This window comes from Porites lutea, chromosome 2 (genome assembly GCF_958299795.1).
Source record: "Porites lutea chromosome 2, jaPorLute2.1, whole genome shotgun sequence".
Taxonomy (NCBI): Eukaryota; Metazoa; Cnidaria; class Anthozoa; order Scleractinia; family Poritidae; genus Porites; species Porites lutea.
This window is the reverse complement of record NC_133202.1, coordinates 54,952,493-54,958,546: the sequence shown is the minus strand read 5'-3', so window position 1 is coordinate 54,958,546 and position 6,054 is coordinate 54,952,493.

Genomic DNA, 6,054 nt, shown 5'->3' with positions numbered 1-6,054 from the left:
AGTCGATTAAACAAAAAATTCAGAGTGTACAGCAATATGCTTCCAACAGCAGAAATAAGTTGATCTGAAAACCTGTTCTGCAAAAGGCACTTCTTCCCGTTACGTTTTATTCATTCGCAGGCTAAGTATACATGACCATGTAATCAGAGGCACCCAACGACAATTTTCGGAAAATATCTGTTCGGAAGACGATCTGAGATCTAGAATTTTCGGAACTTTTGTTATAAATTTTTTGCTTGTCTGCCTCTCCTAGGATTTTCGAACATCTAAAAACTACTATAATTGCCTATTTTTAACGGATTTTTGCCCTTAAAAGGTCACCTAGAATTTTCTGGAGCCTTTTTTCTGGCTGAAATTTTCGAAAAGGTAAGTTTTGATCCGTATAATTTTCGGATCACTAGACTTTCAGCTAGGAAATCCGAACAGATGAAAAATTTTTAGGGGATAAAAATATGCCTATATCTACCGTTTAAGTACTAAAATACGTTTAACAATGACATGTTTAAGTGGTTTTGAACTATATTCCCGTTGGGTGCCCCTGATATAATTTACGGTGCCGCAAAAATTCAAACTTCAAGAAAGACAAATTAACCTACCTGTCAACAAACTTTAATTTCGCGTCTTCACCCACAGCAAGAAAGCCGAACCTTCGTCATCTGAAAGAATACTAATCAGTAAATCATGATATCTTGCATTATTCAACGTATTTTTTTTCTCGACGAAATATTTTATCATTTTCGGAAAAGTCGCGGACCAAGGGCATCGCGGACTTGCGCGGACCAAGGACCACATATTGTAGTAAACACTTTGTGAGTTAGTTGAACGAACACCCACACAACGAAATTGTTTCCAAATTACCCAAACGCAAGAAATATCAATGACTAAGCACAAAGATAGACGGAGAAACAAGCGTTTTCCACAGAGACAAGATAGAGGAACCCACAGAGTTTAGGATTTTCAACGATCCTCTTCATTTTCTCGAAGGGGGGCGAAATCCGGAAAGTGCGTCAGTAAAAGATTCTTTAATTTTGAAGTTGTTGTTGTTGTTTTCTATTTGTTCGCAGAAATCTTGATTGTGCAGTGGCCTATAAGAACAACAGATAAAAAACAAAATGGAAAGAAGAAACTCAAAATCTCCATCGTGCCAGACCCGGGTTTCTTGGTTTTGTGATAGAGTACGCTTGAATTTTTTAAGCTTTTGCGTGACGTGGCATTTACATGACGGCCGAGAGAGCTGTCCCGTAGGTTAATAAAGTGATGTATTTCGGGGAATTTTGCTATCTAAACAGTGCATGGATTAGAAAAAGTATTACTTTAATGTTTATGAGTTCCTCGAGGAATAAATTCACGCTTTTGTACCAAAACTAGGTAGCAGATGTTTTTGTTGGTTTCCGTCCGCCATGTTGATGCCCATCCAGGTGGGCACCGACGGTGGGCACCAGCATGGCGTCTCCATACAAATCTCTATAAATTTGGGTAAAACATTTCTTCGGATATCTCGTATATGGAATATTCTTGTGACCTGAATCTCGGCGAGGGTCTTTGCATATTTACCTCCTTTCATTTCCCAGAGTCCGGACTTTATCTATTGAACGGTTTTGATTTTTATTTTGATCCATTTTGAATGGCGTTACACTGATCATGAAAAGTAGCAAATAAGCGGGCTGAATTGGTATCATTTAGATTAGAACTGTCTAGTATAACCTAAGAGTAAAAGGTCAGAGTAAAAATAAATCTCTCCATCTGTCGATAGATGTATTCAAGAGCTGAGTGTCACCGTCATGCTAGCGTCTAATAATTCTCCCTGTACTTGTATACACTGTTCAGTCGACTCCCGATAACTCGAACCCTCGCTAACTCGAACCTCGCGTGGACAGTTTTGGTCCACCAAAATGGCCGCCGCCGATCAACTAAAACATCTGGAGTTCACTTTTTCTATAAGAGCTCTTCCTTTTCACTCGAGAGCTAGCATACGTGCAGATAAACACATCTTTTGATACTTGAAATGGCTAAACTGCTGAAAATCAAGAGGAGAGACCTTTTTTTAATGAGACAGCATTCCTATGTTCGTGTCACGCACTGTGAAAACTCGGAAGTTCAAATTGCTGTATTTTCGAAATGAAACATGCTTCGAGGCTGGAAACTTGTAAAAAGATTTATTTTCTAGTTACCTTCAACCTAGCGTAAATAACAATTAGTAAACCCTTGCTATTTGACTTTGCAATTAGATGACGTCACTGTGAAAACCATCAATAGAATAAGGATTCCTTACTTACGCTTACAGATATACGCTACTTCGGAGTAGAGAGCGACTTGGTCAAGATTCTATTGAATTTCTCACAGAAATCCTTGAAAACGATCTGCAGCGACAGACGAAGAGATACCATGCGCTGTCGCCGACACTACAAATTCTTGCAGCGTTACATTTCTTTGTGAGCGGCCGCTTTCTACAATCCATCGGTGACACCGTCGGCCTGCCAAAGTCCTCTGTCTCAAGGGTGGTGAAAGATGTGTTGCTTGCTCTGGCCCAGAAATTCATTTTGTGGCCGTCTCCCGCCGAACTGCAAGTAGTCAAGCGAGGGTTTTCACGAAAAGGCAGGGTTCCCTGGTGTAATTGGCAGCGTCGATGGGACACATGTGAGGATTCAGGCACCCAGCACGAACGAAAACGATTTCGTTAATCGGAAAGGATTTCACTCCATCAATGTAGAAGCAGTGTGCAACCATAATGGTAGGGAACACAAAGCGAAAATAAATGAATCATTTATGCTAACAATGTGATTGTCTAGTAGAAAAATTTTCATCCAGGGCAAGGGGTTGGTGATGGAAGCCATCTTTTGAGAAGTTACAACGTTCCTTCTGTTTTGTTTTTGTTTTGTTTTTTTCTGTCGAGTGGAGATTCTCCCACTTGTCTTTTACTTCTTGAACAGTACAATTTGCTTTCCCCACCGCATTCACGTGTTTCGTTATTTCTTCCCATATTTGCTTTTTTTCTTGTTGGTGATGTTATTTGTCAACTTTGACTGAATTATATCAATATTTTTGCGCATACTTTCTGTTTTGAGAGATATTCGTTGATAGAAAAATTTGGGTTTCTTTTCCTTTCGGCCTCTGTTTCAACTTCCATCACTTCTTTTTCCGCTATTTTCCTTTCGTGCACTTTTTTTCCTCCGCGCGAAATGCAAACGTTGCTCGCAAATATTCGAAAAACTGGTTTATCCGGTTTAAACTGTCAATTTTCCAGGATCAGCTAATCGAGGGATGAATCTGCTTTCAGGAACATGTTTTTATGCCTTGATTATTTATCCTAAGGATAAGAAATATAATGTAATAGTCGTTTAACTGCTAATCGGGGGATAGTTTAATCGGCTTTCCAGGAACTGGGGCCAGTCTTTTTTATCTTAGACGCGGCGGTCCACGACTGGAGCCCAGGCCCCAACTATCCTCCAATTGCCGCTTAATTGAAACTACTAATCGTGGGTATCCGAGATAAGTGCTAAAATAAGACAGAGAAAAGCGACTTGAGGTTTCCCGATATTTTGGAGGGGCAAGCCATCACTTCTTCAGGGGTTTTAAGACATTTAATGAAGAAGACCTTGAAGAAAGACGGCTTGTCTGTCCAAAATATCGGGAAACCTCAAGTTGCTCTTCTCTTTGCTGTTTTTTTGTTATATATCTTTGTCTTGGATAAAACAGCAGGATTTGGCTGTCGTCATTTTATATAAAACGTTTCTTACATTGGAACCTCTCTTTAGGGGACACCCTTGGGGCCGTGAAGGTAAGTGTACTCCCGGTGGGGGAGGAGGGGGGGGGGGGGTGGGTGTACTCATGGGAATTCTCGGTGGGGGTGTGCCGCCCGGTTCTTCAAATCCTGACCCGATTTCAGCCCCCAAAATGTAATTTTCCACACCCGTTTTCAGATTAGACCTCTAAGATCCATACCCGTTTTCAGACCTGGCTTTTAGCGCAAACAAAACAATTATTCAAATTCATTTCGAATTCGCATATCAGGCTCTTTCTTTCCTTACTAAATTGGAATTGATAAGATAAATGCGTTCATACACTCCGTAGTTCCCTCGAAAACCATTCCCGATTCCAGACCATAATGGGCAAAGTGTGTACCTGTTTTCAGACCAAAACGGCGCAAAAACCCTACGCGATGGGGCGGCACATACCTATATGGCTTATATAAGGGAGTACCCCCGGGGTATCCCCTCACTCAATGGAGGTGTCCTCTGAATAGAGGTTGCATTAGGCTCGGTCTGCACGTAAGTAGAAAAGGAAATGACGGTGGCAATAGTGGATCGGTCATGTGCTACCAAGAGAGAAAGAAGAGTTGCAACATAGAAGTCAAGAGAGAGTCGCAAAGACGCACTCAACAACAACAACAACAACAATAAGCTTTATTTGCATGACCATAACAAAGTATTACAGTATTGCAAAAGCTACTTGAAATTAATCATTGATTCCTTGTAAATTAAATATTTAAAATAATTTGAAACTTATTAATCATTGTTTATTTCGAACCATCAGTAGGATTAATTATTCCGGAGATAAGTTTGTCTCTCAATTCAAAGCAAGTTGATATAACTGAAATTAATTGGATGTTAATAAAATAGTCAGTAGAATTCATCAGATGTGATAATAAGGACTCATGTGACTTTAGTCGTAGAAACGTTATTTTAGGTTCTAGTTTAGAGAAGAACATATCCCTTATCGAAGAAAAACTTGGACAATCTAATAAAAAGTGTGTTTCATCTTCAGTTCTGTTACAATTGCAGAGATTGCATAACCTTTCCTCACGTGGTATATTGTCGTGTCTACCTGTCTCGATCCTAAGTTGCAGACAGGGTATGGAAATCTTTGCCAGGCCCCGATTGTTCAAAAGATGGATAGCACTATCCACCGGCTAAATCGCTATCCAGAGGATATTAGGAAAACCAATTGCGCTATTCAGTGGATAGTAATTTATCCATAGCGTTATCCACCTTTCGAACAACTGGGGCCAGAAGTTTCCGTTCCCACGCAACACGAAGGAGACCTTTGGAAGAAGTTGATTTTCTGCCCATAGAAACCGCTGATGGTTTTGCCGATCTATGTCCGCAAAAAATTCCTGCATTGATCATCAGACTCACCGATTGGTTACCACTGTGCTCTTGCCACTTAATTATACTCTCTAACGTTTTGATTGATTGACAAGCGAGACTTGCGAATTCATGACTTTCCAATTTTACCATACTCTTACACCGAATAAATTTACCACTGAATTAATAAGAACTCACTTTAAAACTCAAAAACAAACAAGCAAAGAAACAAACACACAAACAAAAGAACAAGTCCAAATTTGGCCTTATCCGCGAGAGCAAAAACAAAATAACAACAATAACAACAAACGCTGCTATATTAAATCTGATTAGTCAGAAAATGTGCCCTTAGTGATACAAATCGCAGTTTTAGCCATACCCATAATGATTAGCAGAAAAAAGATCTAAAATAGATCTATCAGTAGCATGAACATTAAATACGAACTGACTATCGCAGAAAAGAATATCGGTATAAAAGTCAAAAGGGGGAGAACATTTTTGAGGGAGAACGTTATTTTTTGTATGCAAAATGATTATAGTTTTGGCAACTTCTAATACATTTATTTTTAGAAATTAGCCCACCTTTACGACCTTCACACATGGAACTTTATTTACATGAAAAAAATACAATTTAATATACAGTCTACATGCAAATAGCGGAGTCAATCGAGGCAGGTAGTATGGAGACGTTCACTTTACACTTGTTATGCTAAAATAAAACTGCGTTACAAAACAATAAATACGTTATAAGAGAAATTAATTACAATAATTACTTTTATTATTGTTATCGTTAATTAATAAAAGATAGAGAAGGAATAGAGAAACATGTAGTAGTAATGGCTTGCGAGGACTCGAACACTTAAAAAAAAATAACATTGTGTACTCATGCATTGCGCGCGTAACCTTAGGTTTCTGCACAATTCATGATTTCGAACAGCACAGTTACACATTTTAATACACCACTTTCGAT